Consider the following 18,845-nt stretch of genomic DNA (forward strand, 5'->3'; position numbering starts at 1 on the left):
ATGACAATGATAAGGCATGTTTGGAATGCAGTGTTCAATAAAAAAACCTCAAAACTTTCGAAAAAGTTTCCAAGTACAAACATGATGGGGGGTTTTTTTCCATGTTTTAATCATGGTCAGTTTAGAACTGAGTATTTTCTTCGAGTTTTGCTTTTCTATATCTTAAATTTAGGAAATAACACCCTGGATATCCATTCGGTGGTGTGTATTGGTATTTCTGATGGTACATGTTTGTCATAGAGAGTGGCCGTGGAGCATTTATTGCTCTGTGCTGGTCTGGAACAATAGCTCTTTTCTGGCCTGCATCTCTGGAAGGAGGCAGCAGCATTCGCCATTCCCGGCAATCAGTGTGCCAGCAAGCCTTGGTTCAGGATTGGGTTTCCACAGCCACCTGGACCTCAGAGCACAGGAATGTCATTGTTCCTTCTTCCAAACTATGACCGGATCAGACACGCACACGCACACGCACACGCACACACAAACACACACACACACACACACACACACACACACACACACACACACACACACACACACACACACACACACACACACACACACACACACACACACACACACACACACACACACACATCTGAGTATGCAAGAAGAGCTTATATTTGTTTTAATGTCCCCAAAGCAGCAGAGCAATATGCTTTCCTTAGTGGCTGTGGATAATTGTTTTTAGCTATTAATTACTGTTTTTGTTTTTTTTGTTTATTTATTTAAACTATTATTGTTAAGTGTCACAAGAGAATAACAGAAGTATTTACAGACCTCCAACAAAAACACAGAGACATTAGTCCACTGAAAATAAGAAAAGTTGTGTGGGTGGTGGTATCATGCTATGTTTGTCAATGTAAATCAGCCATATTGCAGATTATTTTGTAGAGATGGTTGACATTAAACCAAATAGCCTGTATTGACTTAGCAAGAGCAGCATCTCATCCATCAAATCATTGTAACCTTTGAAGGATGAATCTGAAGCAACTGGACTTCTGTGTTTGTGTTTTGCGAAGAGGTTTTACCTCTCATCCAAGAGGCTCTTTCAGTTCTAACTGCCTGGTGGGGAGCGCAGACATTCACATTCATCCAGTGTCGCTCACAGACGTTAATGTTACACTTGAACAGCTGAGTCAAAAAATGATGGTGGTTTGTCAAAGTCGTTGAAGGGAAAGATGTGTTTGCCTTGTGGGGCATTATTTGAGTCACTGGCATCGTTATAAATCTCCTTTCCATCAAGGTGAACCTTATAGTTCACAATTATTCATCTAAAAGTACTTTTGACTCTACTGTGACCTTAACAACTGTTATTGCGTTAGTGACCTTAGTGAACTTGAAATGTCTAAACTCCCCAGCAGCCAGTTAGAAAAGAAGAAGCCTCTCGAGTGAATGAATGAAACCTGAAACATAAGTCCAGATATTGCAGGTTAAACATTCAAGAACAGCGTCTACAAACCAAACAGCAGGGGACAGTATGCATCTTGAGCTGGTTTCCAGTTTTTAAAAAAAACCCAGTTCAGCCAGAATATATTCAGAATTTACTCTTATTTGGTAAGCGTTTATTGCATCTCCAGTCAGGTAGCTTCTTAAAGTCATGCTTATGTTCACCTCTGTATCTGTAGCTCTTCAGTAATACAGTGTAAGCAAGACAGACCGGCTAGTTAGCTTGTTTTCTGAGGGCCAGATTTCCTAATTCCAAATCTGCTATAATGAAATTAGCCTCAAGCTTTTATGCTCCATGCATGTTCATTTTTATATTGTTGCATTTCAAGCACTATTAGGCTTTGTGCTGTTGGTGGGACATGAAAAGCATTTTTTGCCCACTTCATTTGCCTCAGTGAAATTTTATCAAGCAGTTTTCACTATTGCGGATTTTTGCACCAAGCTTTTCAACAATAAATCAAGAAAAATTGCAGAGTAATTGATCACATTACTTGTACACCACAATTCAAAAATAAAACTGTGACCTTGAGGTTAGCATTTAATGAATCAGTTAGTGAATTTATTGTCAGTCAGAAACCAAAGCAAACTAATTCCTTTGCTTTATTTTTTCTTGTGGGCAAAGTCAGTTTGACTTTGATAACTTCAAAGTTTTTCCTTCAAATCCTCCTCATCTCCCAAGAAATCATCATTCAAACACCAGCTGTCCGTAAGATATCCGGCTGCTTTTCATCTAAGGTGGTTTTTGTTTTTAATAATGTTGTCTAATCACAGCACACAGCAGACAGACAATTCTTCACACTCAAATCAATTGGTGTTGTCAACGTCAGGGCAGAAATAAGACAGATTTTCATCTTGCAGATCTACTTATTGATGTGGATTATGACTTTTTTATTAAAGAGGATATTGCCCAGAGTTTCCAGAGTTACAGGAAATGTAATGTTAGAGATAGGGACTTACATGCAAGGTCCCTGCTCTAACTTAAACCACGTTTATATTCTCATTTATCCAGGCCATGGTTGAATCAGAAGCAATTGGATTTAAATTTGTTGCTTTGAGACATTTAACCATTCACACACACCATTTCACTTTTTATTTCTGACTTTGGTATTTAAAATCCTGTGATGTTGACATGTTACAAGTATCCACTCGGTACTCTTGTGGGACATACTGGTCATACTGGTGCACCATTCATTCATTCATTGTCCAACCCGCTTAATCCGCTAACGCAGGTCGCGGGGTAGCCAGTGCCTATCCTGGCAGTCTCAGGGCGTGAGGCGGGGGACACTCCGGGCACGACGCCAGTGTACCGCGGAGCCACATACAAACAAACATACATTCACACACACACTCACTCCTATGGTCAATTTGGGACCGGCCAATTAACCTGAAGCGCATGCTTTTGGAGGTGGGAGGAAGCCGGAGAACCCGGAGAGAACCCACGCAGACACGGGGAGAGCATGCATACTCCGCTCAGAGCGGGACTCGAACCCGGGTCCGCCGTGTTGTGAGGCAGCAGCGCTAACCACTGCGCCACCGTGCCGCCTACTGGTGCACCATGTAAGTTGTTAATATCAATTTCATTGATTGAAAGTAGGAACGGTGGTGAAGGATGGCACGGTGCTGCGGTGGGTAGCGCTGTTGCCTCACAGCTTCTTTTCTGTGCTGGGTTTTGTGAGTTCTCCCCTTGCTCCAGGTCCTCCAGTTTCCTCGAAGCTCCAAAAACATGCAGCCTAGGTGAAATGGTCAGTTCAAAATTGTCCGTAAATGTGACTGTGTGCATGAACAGTTGTTCGTGTTTCCGTGATGGACTGGCACATTCCATGATGTGTCTGGAACCTATCCCTGCCTCTTGCCAGTAAGTCCATTGGGATAGGCTCCAGCAACCCCCGCGACCCTTTAAAGTGGAAAAAGGGCTAAGGAAAACGAAAGATCAATGGTGAAACTGTCTGGGAAGAGATGTGGTATTGAGAGGGTTTTGTGTGTGGCTGATCGGTGACATAGACTACTTTCTCTCTTGAATGATCTGTCACCTCTTTCCAAAATGTGTTCTTTGTTATCTTGAATGAATTCCCTTCTCTGTTGGATGGGCTGCTGAGTCTTGTCCTGAAGAGGTGGCTCTCATGTGTCCTCACAGATACTCACTACTGCTGAGGCTAGTTAAGTTGTAGCACATAACAGACACTGATCTTAAACAGACCAAGTGAAACAGAAAACACATATGGATGACGAGATACAGATAGCTACAAGAAGCATTTAGTGTGGCTTCATTTTCTGTCTTCGAGGATTTCAAATTGTGTGTGTGTGTGTGTGTGTGTGTCTGTGTGTGTGTCTTTTCCAGTGGGTCACATTAGGGGTAGAGTTACATCAAAGTGGGTCAGCCTGTGCCACCAGGGACTGTTGCCAGCTCCCTGCTCCTTCCTGGTGCTGGAACCAACTCTAGGCCAATAGAAAGAAACACTTATACCTTAGTTGTGTGGCTGTGTGTGTCCAGTTTATCTGGTGTGTACATACACGTGCCAACACATTGTATAAAGACTGTGCTGTTTGTCGTTCAGTGAGATATTACTATCGCCCTATTGTTCACTATAGTTTGATGCCTCATTAGCATCATTGCTCCAAACTGAAAAAGAGTAATACTGTGAAGGCAAAATGAGCAAAATCCACGTTGTATAGAGATGATTGAAAGCCTGTCATGCCGTGGGTCTTGACTACATGTACACAGTTTCTGCAGGCTTAATGATAAGGAAATAGGATTTAGCCCAGAATTCAGCACAGGTTTATTTTCAACTGAGAGCTGCAGTCAGTTGTTTCCTGCTTTCATTCTTGTATATATTCTCCAATGACGATAGTTGAATAGTTTCATTCAGTTCTGAGCCTTATCGCCTAAATTCCTGCATTGTTGATTTGAAATGACATGATAACATAATGACTAGGAAAAAAGTGTAAGCACAAACTAAATTACAGCACAGAATAGTCAAGGTTTTAGTTGTAAATTGAAGTTGCCATTCTATCATTAATTTGCACAGCCTGTACGCCAGACTGTTGTGGTTAGTGCTGCCGCCTCACAACACGGCGGACCCGGGTTCGAGTCCCGCTCTGTGCGGAGTTCGCATGCTCTCCCCGTGTCTGCGTGGGTTCTCTCCGGGTTCTCCGGCTTCCTCCCACCTCCAAAAGCATGCGCTTCAGGTTGATTGGCCATTGGCCAGTGTGTGTGTGCATGGTTGTATGTCTTTGTGTGTGGCTCCGCGGTGCACTGGTGTCATGCCCTGAGTGTCCCCCGCCTCACGCCCTATGCTGCCGGGATAGGCTCCGACTCCCTGTGACCCACTGCGGCGGATATAGCGGTGTAATCTGAAGATGACTGACTGATGACGTTGTGGATTGGAAATCTAAATATTTTGAAGAAGAAAGTCTCAAATTGCAAGGGATCTTGACTGCTGCCAATGAATGATGACTTCACCAGATAATGTTGCAACATTGCATCATCATATTGAGAAGACACTGGGAGAGACACAAGCATTTAAACTGATTAGCCCATAAGACCAAGTAAGGACTTTGCAGAATCTATTATGCTGCAGCTTTCTAGTTTGTCACATGATTTTGAAAGCTCTGTCCTGTTTTTTCAGAAGGTCATACTACAAAGCACATTAGATATACGGTAATTTATCTTTGATTGAGCCACCTCGATGTAACCTAAAACCCAAACTAAATTTTACAACAGTGTATGCCCCTTTGTTCTTCTAGTCTTTCCTCTCAGACAGTGTGTGCATTCCCACAAAACAGGTTTGATTTGTTAATTCTTTTTTAGCACAAAATGGATATATGGCTTACCACTTACTTAAATTTAATGGAGCATTATGAAAAATACGCCAAGAAGTCAGTCAGTCATCTTCAGATTACAACCGCAGTGGGTCACGGGGAGCCGGAGGCATAGGGCGTGAGGCGGGGGACACTCCGGGCACAACGCCAGTGCACCGCAGAGCCACACACAAAGACATACAACCATGCACATACACACACACACACACACACACACACACACACACACACTCATTCCTACTGGAAATTTGGAACCGCCAATCAACCTGAAGCTTTTGGAGGTGGGAGGAAGCCGGGGAGAGCATGTGAACTCCACACAGAGCGGGACTCAAACCCGGGTCCACCGTGTTGTGAGGCGGCAGCGCTAACCACTGCGCCACCGTGCCGCCCTACGCCAAAAAGTATTTTAGCAAAAGCCAAGACTGGAATTTTTGGCAGAAAGACATTCAACCATCACTTTATTTCTAAGGTAAATACCACCTACTTATTTTTTATTTAAAACTGGTTTTTTCCTGTCATGAAGCATTGCTTATTATTTGGGCTGCTCATTTATTATTTCATAGCTCTGTTCTTTGTAAGACTTTACAAAGAACAGACTTTGTGTAACACTTTGTGTTCATTTGGCCATTTGTTGCAAATAGCATCTATGTCAATCTGTGACATGACCTGACAGGAAGAGACAAAGTTTCCATGGTGACAGCCCTGTTCCCTGCTCATACCCTTCTCACAGCCACCATAAGAGGAAGTGGATTTGGTTCAATTTCTGCTGACGAAAGGAAAAACAATGGTGTGACACACACTTAGACACAGATGTTTCGCTTCACTCTGTTCTTGAATGCTGCTTTCATGCTCATTGGCTTCTTTTCCAGTGTGCAAGCTTGATTGTGAGACTTGAATGCCTTTGGAATTTAGATGTGTAATGAATAGTCCTAAGCTGCAACTGTCATTTAGAAGAGAGGTAGTTTGTGTCTTCATAGTGGAATGTTAATCTACACTTGAGTAATGAATGTAGGGATATGTATTCTCTCAAATTGACTACAGACAGTATTTTCTTTTATTTTTTAGAGAGTGTAAGTCGAGAACAGTTGTTGCATTACCCTCTCCTCAGTGTAAATCAGTTTGACTAACTGGACTGAACTTGGGTCCAAGTCGTTGCGATGGGCCATGGGATATCCCCATGGGGGGTCCGGGGGTCCTCCCCCGGGAAATTTTTTAGAAGATGGGGTTGTTTTCCTGCATTCTGGTGCATTCTGAGGGCAAAATCTTCTGTTCAGTTTACCTACAAAAATACACTAAAGTCAACAGTTCAAGCTTAACTATCTTTATTTCTATCCTACTTTATACAGGTATAAATGTGAGATTCAACAATTGAAAACTTCACTATGTGAAGATACAGTCATACAAGATATTACTCAATGTTTACCTGTAAGTTTTACTTTACTAAAAGACATTTTTACTTTGACAACCACCACCACCAACATCATTGGTATGCCATAGTTTAGTTTAGTTTTTTTTAATTCGATAGCATGATTTTTCATTTCAATTTAAAAAGATATGAAAAATAGCAAGCGAGGTGAATGTTGTGGGCGCTTAATTGTGTGTGTGTGTTGATAACGTGTCAATGTGACCAAGACCTGTGAAGCGGGACAGATGCATGCTTCTGTGTGAGTGTCATTCCGCACAGACGTCACTCTTCAAAACAAAACATCGTTCAGACTCCGAATTAAATAAAATGGAAGTAATGTAAATTATTTTTTCTTTCTGTGTGGCCCCATACCAAATGACCCACGGACTGGTACCGGCCTGGGGGCTGGGGACCACTGTATTAGACCATCCATTGTGGGCAAATTTTCACATGACCCTCTAATGGCAATAACAGACTTAAATATGCTTGAAGTTACACGATGAAAGGCTTTATTTATCTGAATCTCCATTTTTTGTTTTAGCCAGATACAAATACAAAAATGTATAGGTGTGTCATTTGGTGATTTTACATAACCTCATTGACTCTCAAATCTCCAACACGGAAGTGTAACCAGCTTGATGCTGTTGGGATGAATGACCAAATTTGACTCTGACTTTGGTGATGTAAATAATGCAGTGTGAAGGGAGACAAAGTCTATTCATAGTGTGGCTATAGTCTGCAAAGCATTAATAAAATGAGTAAAAACAATCACAAATTACACTGTGGATCATGATTGCAATCAAATAAGTTGTGTTTGGCCAGACCAATGTATTTTATACATGAACGTTTTCTCCGTAAGTGTTACAGAAGTTGCACTATTATATCACAGTGTACTGTAAACTGATTACACTCAAACTATGTAATACACAGAAATTGAGACAATTTGTGTTTGGTATTTCAGTTCTTTGCTGTAACAACACGTCTTGGCAATTAATGTATAGAACACCACTGGGCCATGACCAGATCAGTCAAACTAGCCAAGCCTATTCTTCGGGTACACATTAGCTGATCAGGGCAGGACCCTGCTCACAAGTGGGAACCTTAGGGTTACCAGATGCTCAAAACAAGAGTCATTGGCAAAAGCAAAGTTGTTTTTTCTTTGGCATTGGCAGACAAAATTTGGCAAATTTTTCATGGGCGCAACTCACATACTCAGCTCAGCTTAGCTTTTATCCACAAATGTGTGTTACTCACTAATGTGGCTCCACTTAAAAAGAAAAAGCAGGCTTTCCAGTGGTTTTGATTCATGGTCAAGAAGTGTTGTTACAACAAAAAAATAAAATTCCAAACACAAATTTCTTCAGTTTTTGTGCGTACTTTATTAAAAAATGTGTGGTATTGAGGATAGTTAGCCTTATGAAATATAAGGAAACAAAAGAATCTCAACACACTGAATTATATTTTTTAATATTCATAGGAAGAATAGAAACATATACTCTTTATCTTACAAGCTAACGAGAGTGTAGGTGTGTTTGTAACAGCTGTAAAGATACAATCTGAAGAGAGAAGAATAAGAGGGGGGCAGAAAGGACAAACTGCTGTGCTCCATCTGCATCAAAATCTGTCCCCCAGCTCACCCATACTCAAAGTACATCTCTAGAGGGTTTCTCCGTGTGTGTGTGTGTGTGTGTGCGTGCGTGCGTGAGTGAGTGAGTGAGTGAGTGAGTGAGTGAGTGAGAGAGAGAGAGAGAGAAACAGATATACGGCTCTATAATCTACTTAGATTGGGATGTGGGTCAGTGTGACTTGAGGTTGCTGCTTCTGTCCTGACTGTGGGAAAATGTTCACAAAAATCCAAGATTTAAAAAAAAAAAAAACAAGTCAGAGTCACTTGAGATTTGACTTTGTTTTTCCATTTGTTCCTCATCTGTGTATGATCTATATTCTGAACCACTGTGCTTTGGTAGCTCTCTCCTTTTATATACTTCGATATACATTCAGATATTGGCATCTAAAGCTGTGTATAGCTTGGCTTATTGGAATAAGTTCCACAGGAGCTCAAGGTTACCAATAAAGATGGAAATCAGTATGAGTTCTTTATCAGGCTAGATTTGAGAGACGATGGCCATAGTGGATTAGTGGATTTCAGCTGCAGACAATAAGCCAAAGTTATTGCAAAATCTTTATAAGCAATAAGGAAAGCTCACTGGATGTTTTGTGTGAGTAGGTCTATGTGATATGTTCCAAATACAGTGGTACCTCTACTTATGAAATTAATTGGTTCCGAAAGAAATTACGTAAGTATAAAATTACGTAAGTAGAGACGCGTTTTCCATGGAAATGCCTTTATCCATTCCAAGCCCCAAAAAATTCCGACATAAATGTTTTATAAAGCATAAAAATGCATCAAAACATGTAACAAATACATGTTACGATTAGATTATTGCACAATAAATGAGAGTTGTGCATAAGATAAAGAACAAACAATAGAGTAAAGAATAAGAATGATGGTCATTTACCTTTTAACTGCTGTCCCCATTGTTTTTTGCCCTCTTTGGTTCATGCGCTCCTGCCTCACCATGCCGAACAACAGAGTGAAATCCAGTCCTACTTTTGAACTTCTCCCAAACACCCACACAATGCCTTAAACTCCTTAAACGTCCTTTTGTTTTAATAACATGGTGATTGTAGATGCATTTCGGCCATATTCTTTGGTGAGATCAACCAAAGGCATCCTTTTTTCATACTTTTCTATTATTTCTTGCTTTGTTTGTACAGACAAAAAAACCTCTTTTCTTCATCTTTTATTTTCCTCTTTTCTCCGTCACTTTCTTGGGGTCCATAGCCATAGTCAAAAAGTTAATACAGTATATTTGAGCAAAACTATCAGAACACCTCACGGGTCGAGAGCCGAAAGATGAGGTCCCTGCATAAACACCGACCTAGCTCCACACAGAGGTGGAGTGACATCCCTCTTAGCCAATGGGATGCCATGAAGATACTAGGTAATAGCCAATGGCAGAGCAGCTATGAAAATGTTGCGTTCAGGAACCTGTGGGAGTTGCAAGTATCAGCCGATACTGTATTTTACAAAATTTCTTTTGTAACTAGAGGCAATATTTTCCTGCTGAGAAATTTCGTAAGTAGAAAATTTCGTAAGTAGAGACATTCGTAAGTAGAGGTACCACTGTATGGTAAGTTTTGCAAATTAAATCTCGAAAAGTCTTAAAAGCACACCAACGGGTGAATGTGAATGTGATAAAATAGTTTGGCTGCTGTCAGTGCGAAATGCAGGGACAGGTTGGTGCACCAGGGACACCTGTACAAAATGATCAAAATATATTTCAAGCACAAGCGTTGTCATCCTGCATTGGAGATTTTAGAGCTACAGTCAACAGCCTCTCATGATTTTTGTGGTGTATTTCTGTCACACTTATTTGACTCAGCTGTTGGGTGGACCTCACATTACGTCACATAGTCATGTTGGATCAGTGGCTCATTTTTAACAGCAAGTGGGAAGAGAAGAAAGAAGCATAGCTGAGACATGCAGCCAAGCAAAGAAATATTGATAGATATGAAGCCCTAGAAGCCCTTCAATGAAAGGCAAATAGGAATAAGGATGCAGCATCAAAGAGGAAAAAAGCTGCAAGACAAAACACCCTACCAACATTCCCATGTGAAAGTCAGGAAGTACTGATGGATTAACACCCTTCTACTTAACTCTTAAAGAAATGATGTTTGTCAAACCAAAGCAATTTTGCAAAAGATGTGATAAGGAGTTCAGTGTGACGGTGTTTGATTTGGTGTCCAGGATGGGCAAGTCTACAGTTAAGCTGCCCGAGCTGAAGGGAGGGGACAATGCAGGACAGAGTAAACAGTCAAACTGCATGTGGTTAACTATAGTCCTTCACACTAAGGCTGTGTTGCTGTCTACTTCTGAAAAACTGAATGCATCTGTCTCATATTTGTTTATTTTAAATATTTGTGTATTTTAAATATTTTAAATATAATATTTGTTGAGCATATAGCTGGAACCTTTGTCAGATTGTTCTGTTGTACTGTCCCATTTTTGTTCTTTTGACCCCTTTTAATCAATCATGTCTTCTTGGTGCATTCAAGTACATCTTTTAAACCTAGTTCTTCATAATGTGAATTCTAACAGCCATGAAGGTTTTTTAAACCCAATGTTTTGATTTCTGGTTTTCATTATCCCTCGTTCAAATACATGGTATTAGGTTCGTCACTACTTCATTGTTCTATCACTACATAATTTTTTAATCATTTAATGCTCATATCTTAAACCAACCCTATTCCATTAATTTATAGAGATAAATGGATTCTGTAAGAATCCAATGAAATAATTATCAGCCAGCTGCTCTACTTTCTGTGATCATCTTGATCATCTTAGACTTACAGGTTTCGCGATGCTGCTGACTGCCAGTGACAGCGTCTGATCAAGAACACCAGTATTTGTGCTAGGGTCCTTCAACAGAATTTCATGAACAGAGAGAGAAAGTATCAACCTCCCCTATTAAAGATTGACAGATTTGCATTTTGTGAAGCCATATTATGTCCTTATTATACACACTTAACCATTCCTCAGCGCACCACTTCAGTATGCCAGTTATTTTAAATGTGATCTCCCGATGTTTGCTCATATTTTATTTAATTTTTTAATATACTTTTAATATACTTTAATTTCCTTTGTCAGTCCGCTGAAAATATTACATAAACACTCATTATTACATCAAGGGTATTTGTAGCACGACATAGTGCAGTTAAAATCTGCCTTCAGGTTTGCAGAAAATATGTCAAAACCCACACTTTCGTTCTGTGCCGTGAGTGAAGGTGATTGCTTGCTGCCTGGTATTGCTAGGAAGCCTGTCCCAGATTGGGAATGATTCTTGGAAAGTGTGAGCGCACAGCTGGTGGCAAACATGCACTTACTGTAAGCTTGATCCTGTTAACATGGCTGCTGTGAAAGATCTACATACCTCAAGATTTTACCAAGACATTTGCCAATAGATAGAAGGCTTTGAGCTAAATCTGTTACATGTAAGAACAGAGGAGAGAAGGTAGTGGGTTTGTGTGTCATGGTCTGTATATCGCCATTGCCTTTTTGCCCTTGTATCGGCCCTGCAGCTCATTTTCTTGTGTGCTCTGCTCTCTGTAAACAGGAAGCAGATCTCTTTCATTTGTGCTTTCTGTCTGTCCTTTGGTCTTCCTTTTCCTACCCTTTTCTCCCTCTGTGAGTACATTCTGTATATCTAGAAAGTGACAGGTCCCCAACTCCCCAAACACCTTCTTTTAAATGAAGGAAAAGTGAGAGATAGTTTGAGGCATCTTTTTCAAGACAAATATAACACAATAGCATCTCCACGGAGGTTAGACCAACTGCGTCTTACCTATTTTCTGTTAGCTCTATTCTTGGCATTCCTGTTTTTGCTCCCTGGGCTTCCCCTGGAAAGCTGTCAGAATAGTTGAGCTACAGCTCCAGTTGCCTGTGATACTGTTGTTGTCATCTTTTGTTGCCTTTCCTCTTGTCCCCATTTAGCATGGATTTGGTGTTTTGAGCGTGCAAGACATGCTGCAGTACCCTCAAAGCCTTCCTTTCCCACACTGCTTTAGAGATGAGGTGTTTGACATGGCAGGAAGTTGAAAGGAGTTTAGACGAAGGTGAACGGGAAGCATCATTGGCACAGGATTGGCACGTCACCGTTTGTGGTTGAAGATACCGTGTTTGGACTCCATCTGTTGCAACACATGTGATACTCGCATAACACATGTTGGACCACTGGCTGGGACCCAATCACACACACACATAGACATACACATACACACACACACACACACACACACACACACATGCAAACGTACACATCAGAACACAGTGACATGTCAGATACAGACAGGAAAACTTTCTGATTTTTTTTAAACATATTCAATTGTGAACACAAAGCCTTTAGCCGAGCATCAGGATTAGGAGGGAGAAGGTCAGGAGCAGGAAGGGTTCAGGCCTTGGTATTGTTTCATTTTCCAGAACTTGAAACGATATCAGAGATAATGAGCAAATGATGAATACGACAGGACTGTTTTGATAGTGCACAATCAAATAGTTATACTGCTTCTGGGTGAATTAGATCATCCATGGCACAAGACACATTGGAGTACCCAGGTTCTTCAGCCTGGGAAAAGTGACAATAATGTAAAAAAAAAATCAAGCTTCACAAAAGACAGGATAGTTTTTCAAGGGGGCCAACGGCATAGTTACGAAGCACATCCGTCATCAAAGGTTGATAAAGTATATTAAAAAACTAAACTTGCCTTTAACTTCTCCAATATGTCTGTAACAGCTTCTAGCTTCTTTTCAGTTTTTTGTTTTCTTTGTAGTCTTATGGTGGTGAGTTACGACAGTGAAGTTTCATACGTGGCCGTGCTTTTTCTTATGCAACATTCTTGGGAGTTGCTGGACAGTACGGCACCAGTTCTCTTACTCTGCAGTGAAGAGAACATAGCGTGTATTACTGTCTTTGCTCTACTGATTCTTCTGTCAGAGTTGGCCTACATAATTTCATGTTCCACTGGCACGGCTTGCTGTTTGGACAGGTCCATCTATGCTCACTTGCTCTGCATTACACATCTGACTAAGTGTCCATCTGTTAGCCTAACCACTGAGGCATCACATACAGCTGTACTTTGCACGAGGTGTGTGCTTCTGTGAGTTGTTTTGTACATATGTGCTTGAAATCGGATTGTTGAGGTTATTTTTGTTAGTAGCAGTGTCTACATTTACCTTTTTTAACTTTATTTTAGTCACTATTTAGTGACTACATGCACAATTAGGACAGTATGGACATACAAATGTCTGTTTGTATGTCCATGTCCTTCCCTTTTTACCAATGCAAGGTAAAAAGGGAAGATTGTTTCACAAAACAAAGAACATGTGTGTAAAAGAGGAAATGATTGGAAGATACAGTGGTACCTCTACTTACGAAATTAATTGGTTGTAGAGAAAATTTCGTGAGTAAAAAATTTCGTAAGTAGAGACGCGTTTTCCATGCAAATGCTGTAATCCGTTCCAAGCACCCCAAAATTCAGACATGTTTTATAAAGCATAAAAAGGCATCAAAACATGTAACAAATACATGTTACAATTAGATTATTACACAATAAATGAGAGTTGTGTAAAAAACAAAGAATAGAGTAAGGAATAAAGATGATGGTCATTTACCTTTTAACTGCTGTCTTCATTGTTTTTTGCCCTTTGGTTCATGTGCTGTTGGCTCACCATGCCGAACAACAGTGAATTCTAGTCGTCCTTTTGAACACGCGATGCCTTAAACTCCTTAAACGTCCCTTTGGTTTAATAACATGGCAATTGTAGATACATTACGGCCACTTTCTTTGGCGAGATCAACCAAACGCTTCCCTTTTTCATGCTTTTCTATTATCTCTTGCTTTGTTTGTATGGACAAAAAAATTATTTTCTTCTTGTCTTTTCCTCTTTTCTCCATCACTTTCTTAGGGTCCATACTCAAGAAGTTAATATATTTACGTAAAAAAACTATCAGAACACGTCATGGGTCGAGGGCCGAATGACGGGGACGCTACATAGACACCTATGCAGCGTCCTTATCCGAATGAGGAGGTCCCTTTTAGCCAATGGGATGCAAGGATGCTACGTAATAGCCAATGGCAGAGCAGCTATAAGAATGTTGCGTTCAGGAACCTTGGGTGGGAGCTTCGAGTAGCAGCCCATACTGTATTTTTACCTTTCGTAACTCGAAATTTCTTTCGTAACTAATATTTTCCTGTTGAGGCGTTTTGGAAGTAGAAAATTTAGCATGTACAGACATTCCTAAGTAGAGGTACCACTGTATTAATGATTAATCAACAAATACAGTTTAAAACAAAATAAAAGAAGGAAGAGAATAACATAAGCAAGAGAAATGATAATTATAATTACATTGTGATCTGTCAGGATTGATGGCATTTCAGGTGAGCTTTGTCTGATGAGTTTGCTCAAATATTGTTTCTGTTGGGTTTTTTGTTTTGTTTCTGTTCTTTCTTTTGTTCATCTTATTGTGGGTACATTGATATCAGTAATGTTGATTGTTTTTCTACCTTCTCAGTTCGGTAGCCTTGTTTTCTTGGTGACAGAGCTACAAGTAGATGTATTGTAATTTGTTTTGAACATATCCAAGTTGAGTATGCACGAGGAGGAGTAAAATGGATTGCCACAATATAGAAGCTGTTACTTCTGTCCAGAAAAGTTTTCCCTGTGGTCATGGAGATATTCGTCAGCTGAGTGTACGCTGAGTGCATTTATCCAGTTAATCCCGTTACGTACATCATATACTTTGTGAATAATCTTGTATTGCATTGGCCTGATGTTATTATTCCGATATATGAAGGTATTCCAGAACAGGATGAATGTGTGGATTTAGAATGTGAAGTACATTGTCACAGGAGGATACAGCTACTTTTTGGGATTTCAGGTACTGCATTCAGGGTTTGCCTTCTTTAGAAGATTGGATAACACTCAGATGGAGGGAAAGTGGTGCCTGCATTTACCCCAATTTTACAGAAAAGCCAAGAACATCAGACAGATATGGGTCTCTATTTCTCCTTCGTTAGTAGATTGAAATTCACAAAGAAATCACTTTCTTTTCATTCTGAAAATAGTAGTGAATGTTGAAGGACTGCTGTACTATATTTTACAGAGTGAAGAAAGGAAACGGTCCAACCCACAGATACACACACGTATAGGGTACTATTTTTGTGATTATTTCACTGTGGTGTTTAAAGAGTATCTGTTGAATACTATTTCTTGCACTGATGCCAACTTGTAGATAGATTGCATTGCATTCAAACTTTGTGGGGGCCTGTGAAAGATAAAGGTATCTGACGGCAGCAGAGGCAGTTTGTATCATTAATTTGAGACAGAAAGAGAAGAAAGGGAAGAAAACAAAGGAAATGATGACTCATCCAAGAGACACCTTTGGTGGCCTGGATCCTTCACATACAGAGGCATACCTGCACTGCAGTACTGTGCTCTCTTCAAAACCAGTAATGCAGGAGTGTGTGGGCTGACAGCAAGACATTTATGGCAAGGCTCTTCTAATGCAAACTCTTAATTTCCACACACACACACACACACACACATAGGCTGACAATCTGAAATCCCAGTGGGCTTGAATGATGACTTGGCTGTAAAGTAGGCCAAGAACCGGACTTAAGAACACAGACATATGCTGACGTGGAATAATATTCATGCTCATCTTCATTCTCTGTGGATTTTGCAAAAATAGCATATTAATCCAGTGAAATAAGCAGTTCTTAGAATCTATCAGTTGTCCATTTCTCTATCCCTCTGCCTCTCATCCCTCTGACTTTTAAACCTTCTCTTTTTGTCCTGCTATGAGGCTGGTACTGCATGTTAGATTATGTCTCAGTAGGATACCAGTGGGAGGGAATATGTTTACGGTGGATTTACAATTAGATGCATAGAGCTGCAAAGACACACTGACAATTTCTAAATGCCAACTAGAAGTGTGCCTGGTGACATGTGACTCTCTCTGTCTAATTATACAACAGCGATGAGCGAATTACTCATCCTTACAACCATGAAGTATGTCTGAGACCAGTGAGGAGTCGCTTCTCCAGGGTCTTCCTGTCGTCGGTTTTGATTGTAGGTCCATAAACCTATTGGAACAAAAGCAGTCCCCAGTCAACTTATTTAAAGTGACATGCTAGAGAGAGTAATGAAAGATAAGGCGCAAGTTTCTGATGCTCTGTTTCAAGATCACAAAAGCAATTAAGATTCCTGTGCTGCTTGACACGCATGCGACTGTTCTGTTTTCTATATGTTGTGAGTCGTGTCTGTTGCCAAACAGTATGTTTAGTCTGTGTCTCTTTCTCTTTCATTCAAGAAGCATGTTTGAGTGACAAGCAAAGCACACGGTGGGATCTCTGACGCTCTGCCCTCTCTGCTGGTGGAGCACCCTGCACATCCAACCAGAGACCACTTTACTCTCCTCGACAGGTAAGAGGACTCAGATGATGGTGATGATGACACAAAACATTAGGTTAGCGTTTCAGCTTCACAATTTCTTTTCAGACCAACCAAAACACTGTTACATAAGACACATAAGTGCATGTTCCATAAGTTTGTCATTGAAGAGTGCCACATACCCTCACAGTCTTATTATTAGTCTGCTGGAATTCTCATACCAGCAGCTCTTGACACCCCAACCTGCTTATTGTTTATGATAATGTATCTTTAAAAGGCAGTTTTAGTTCTGCAAGGGTGGTCCTTGTTATCCTGCTGGAATTTTCATGTTTAAGCAGAATTGTCAGCACTGCTCAGGTTTGACCATAACAAAAATCATTGGGCACAACAGGTATACGTAATTCACTCCATTTGATTAATAATTGTATTTATCTCTGAAGTACTGCAGGTGTTTGATGAGTTAGTTTTTATTTGCTATTTTTCATTACTAAAAGTATTTGTCATACTAAAAGTATGATTTTCTTACCGAGTTCAGAGTGAGTTGTACTGGAATTCCAGTTCTGCTGGTAAAAATGCAGTTCAGAAATAATAAATATGTGATATGTGACTGAACAGTTTACACTATTCAAATTTAAGGAAATTGTCTTTCATTTGTTAATGTTACTTTAAGGAAATGTACTTTAGATTGCCTCAGACCAGCGTTATTGCACTAAACGTAGCTCTTTTCTAGAAAGTAAAAGCAAAGTAAAATTCCTGTCACATTTTTATGACTAGAAAAAGCTCAAGGTAGAATGTTTGGAAAAATGTTTGAAGAGTTTTGTAAGTGGAGGGACCCTGCTGTGATCCAAAGACTCTAAATCCTGCCCCGTTGGCATGGCTAGTGTTAGTAGTAGCTTAGTGGACATACACACCCCAGACACACAAACATGTCAAGTCACTCAGCTCAGTCAAGTATTGTAAGTTGTTAATGGTGTGTATGTGTGTGTGCGTGTGTATGTGTATCTGTGAATACCATCATGTTTATTTTACCTTTTTGTCAGTCAGTGTCATCACAGCTTCTACTCATTTTGTCTTCAAGAATGAAAAATGAATGTCAGTGGCGTTATGACTTGTTAAAGGAGTAATTACGGCGCAGAAGCCACACCGACCTTGAAGCATTATGGTTTGGTTTATGGGTTTGTACATCTGCTGTAACTGACTTAATTTTGTACATGAGCAGTTTGCCTTCCTGTGTGTTTGCGGTTTGCCACTACTCTGTCTCTGGCTGTCAGGGGAACACCCACAGTGACAATAATGTGTATTGATTTTGGCTGAAAATGGCTGGTGATTGGAGAGGAAAGTGTTTAATGCCACTTTACGCCTGTGCCAAGCTTGCATTGATAATCAATTCCAGCTGGAGTTTTCTGCTTCCAGAGGCAATACTCTCTGTTTCACTTTGTGCCTTTTTGAAATGAAGTTCTGAACTTTTTATCCCTAGTGGCTGCCGTAGCAAATAAAGAGTTGTAGTGTATTGAAATTTGACCAATACTTAATTTATAGCAGTAGTTAGAGCAAGTTACCTGTGTACTTTCTGCTATTGCAGCCAGTATTTACTTTTTTTTAAATTAAATATGTGGTAGGACCCACCCTAAACCTGATTACATCCTGCTTCAAAGTGGTGATGTGATGTATTTTAATTGTCAGCGTTGGTGTTTTCGTCCGTCCGGCCGCTTGTCTGTTCGTCCTTTCTTTTGTCCAACAAATATCTTTGCAACCATTGCAGATAGAAATATAAAACAAAAAGCACATTACTCGGGCAGAAAAGGGGATGAAAATGAGATGATGACCTTGACCTTGAGAAAACTAGGTCAAGGTCAATTTTCAACTTTTGTACACTCAGGAACCATATAAGATCTTTGATCTTTGACCTATGCAAGTAGGTCAGGGTAAAATTTTAAATTCAGGGGTGTCATGGGAAGATGCAGCATGTGACTGCCTTGTTTACATTGCTTCTGTTCACAAATTTCTGAGGGATACTTCTTCTCCCAGTCCTTGTGAGTCTGCATCTGATTCCATCTCAGGGGCTGAACAACCACTAGCTTTCAATTCCCTGAAGCAACGGGACACTACCCTACACACTTAGAGCCAAGTCATAGGTCTGGGCCTTTCTGTCATCCTCTTGTG

At 40.3% G+C, this 18,845-nt stretch overlaps 1 protein-coding gene across 6 annotated transcripts in view; it reads left to right on the top strand.

Moving 5' to 3' along the window:
* galnt1 (UDP-N-acetyl-alpha-D-galactosamine:polypeptide N-acetylgalactosaminyltransferase 1) overlaps nucleotides 1-18,845 on the top strand; it is a 45,162-nt gene that overhangs the window by 2,181 nt on the left and 24,136 nt on the right. For 3 of the 6 annotated variants that reach the window (XM_068323604.1, XM_068323603.1, XM_068323607.1), the window contains exon 2: nucleotides 16,603-16,715. The gene's annotated coding sequence lies outside the window, so the exon portion shown is untranslated. Of the gene's footprint in view, nucleotides 1-5,718; nucleotides 5,735-16,602; nucleotides 16,716-18,845 lie in introns of those variants that run through there. The other 3 variants (XM_068323605.1, XM_068323606.1, XM_068323608.1) reach the window with 2 other exon arrangements.

This window comes from Antennarius striatus, chromosome 9 (genome assembly GCF_040054535.1).
Source record: "Antennarius striatus isolate MH-2024 chromosome 9, ASM4005453v1, whole genome shotgun sequence".
NCBI classification, from domain to species: domain Eukaryota; kingdom Metazoa; phylum Chordata; class Actinopteri; order Lophiiformes; family Antennariidae; genus Antennarius; species Antennarius striatus.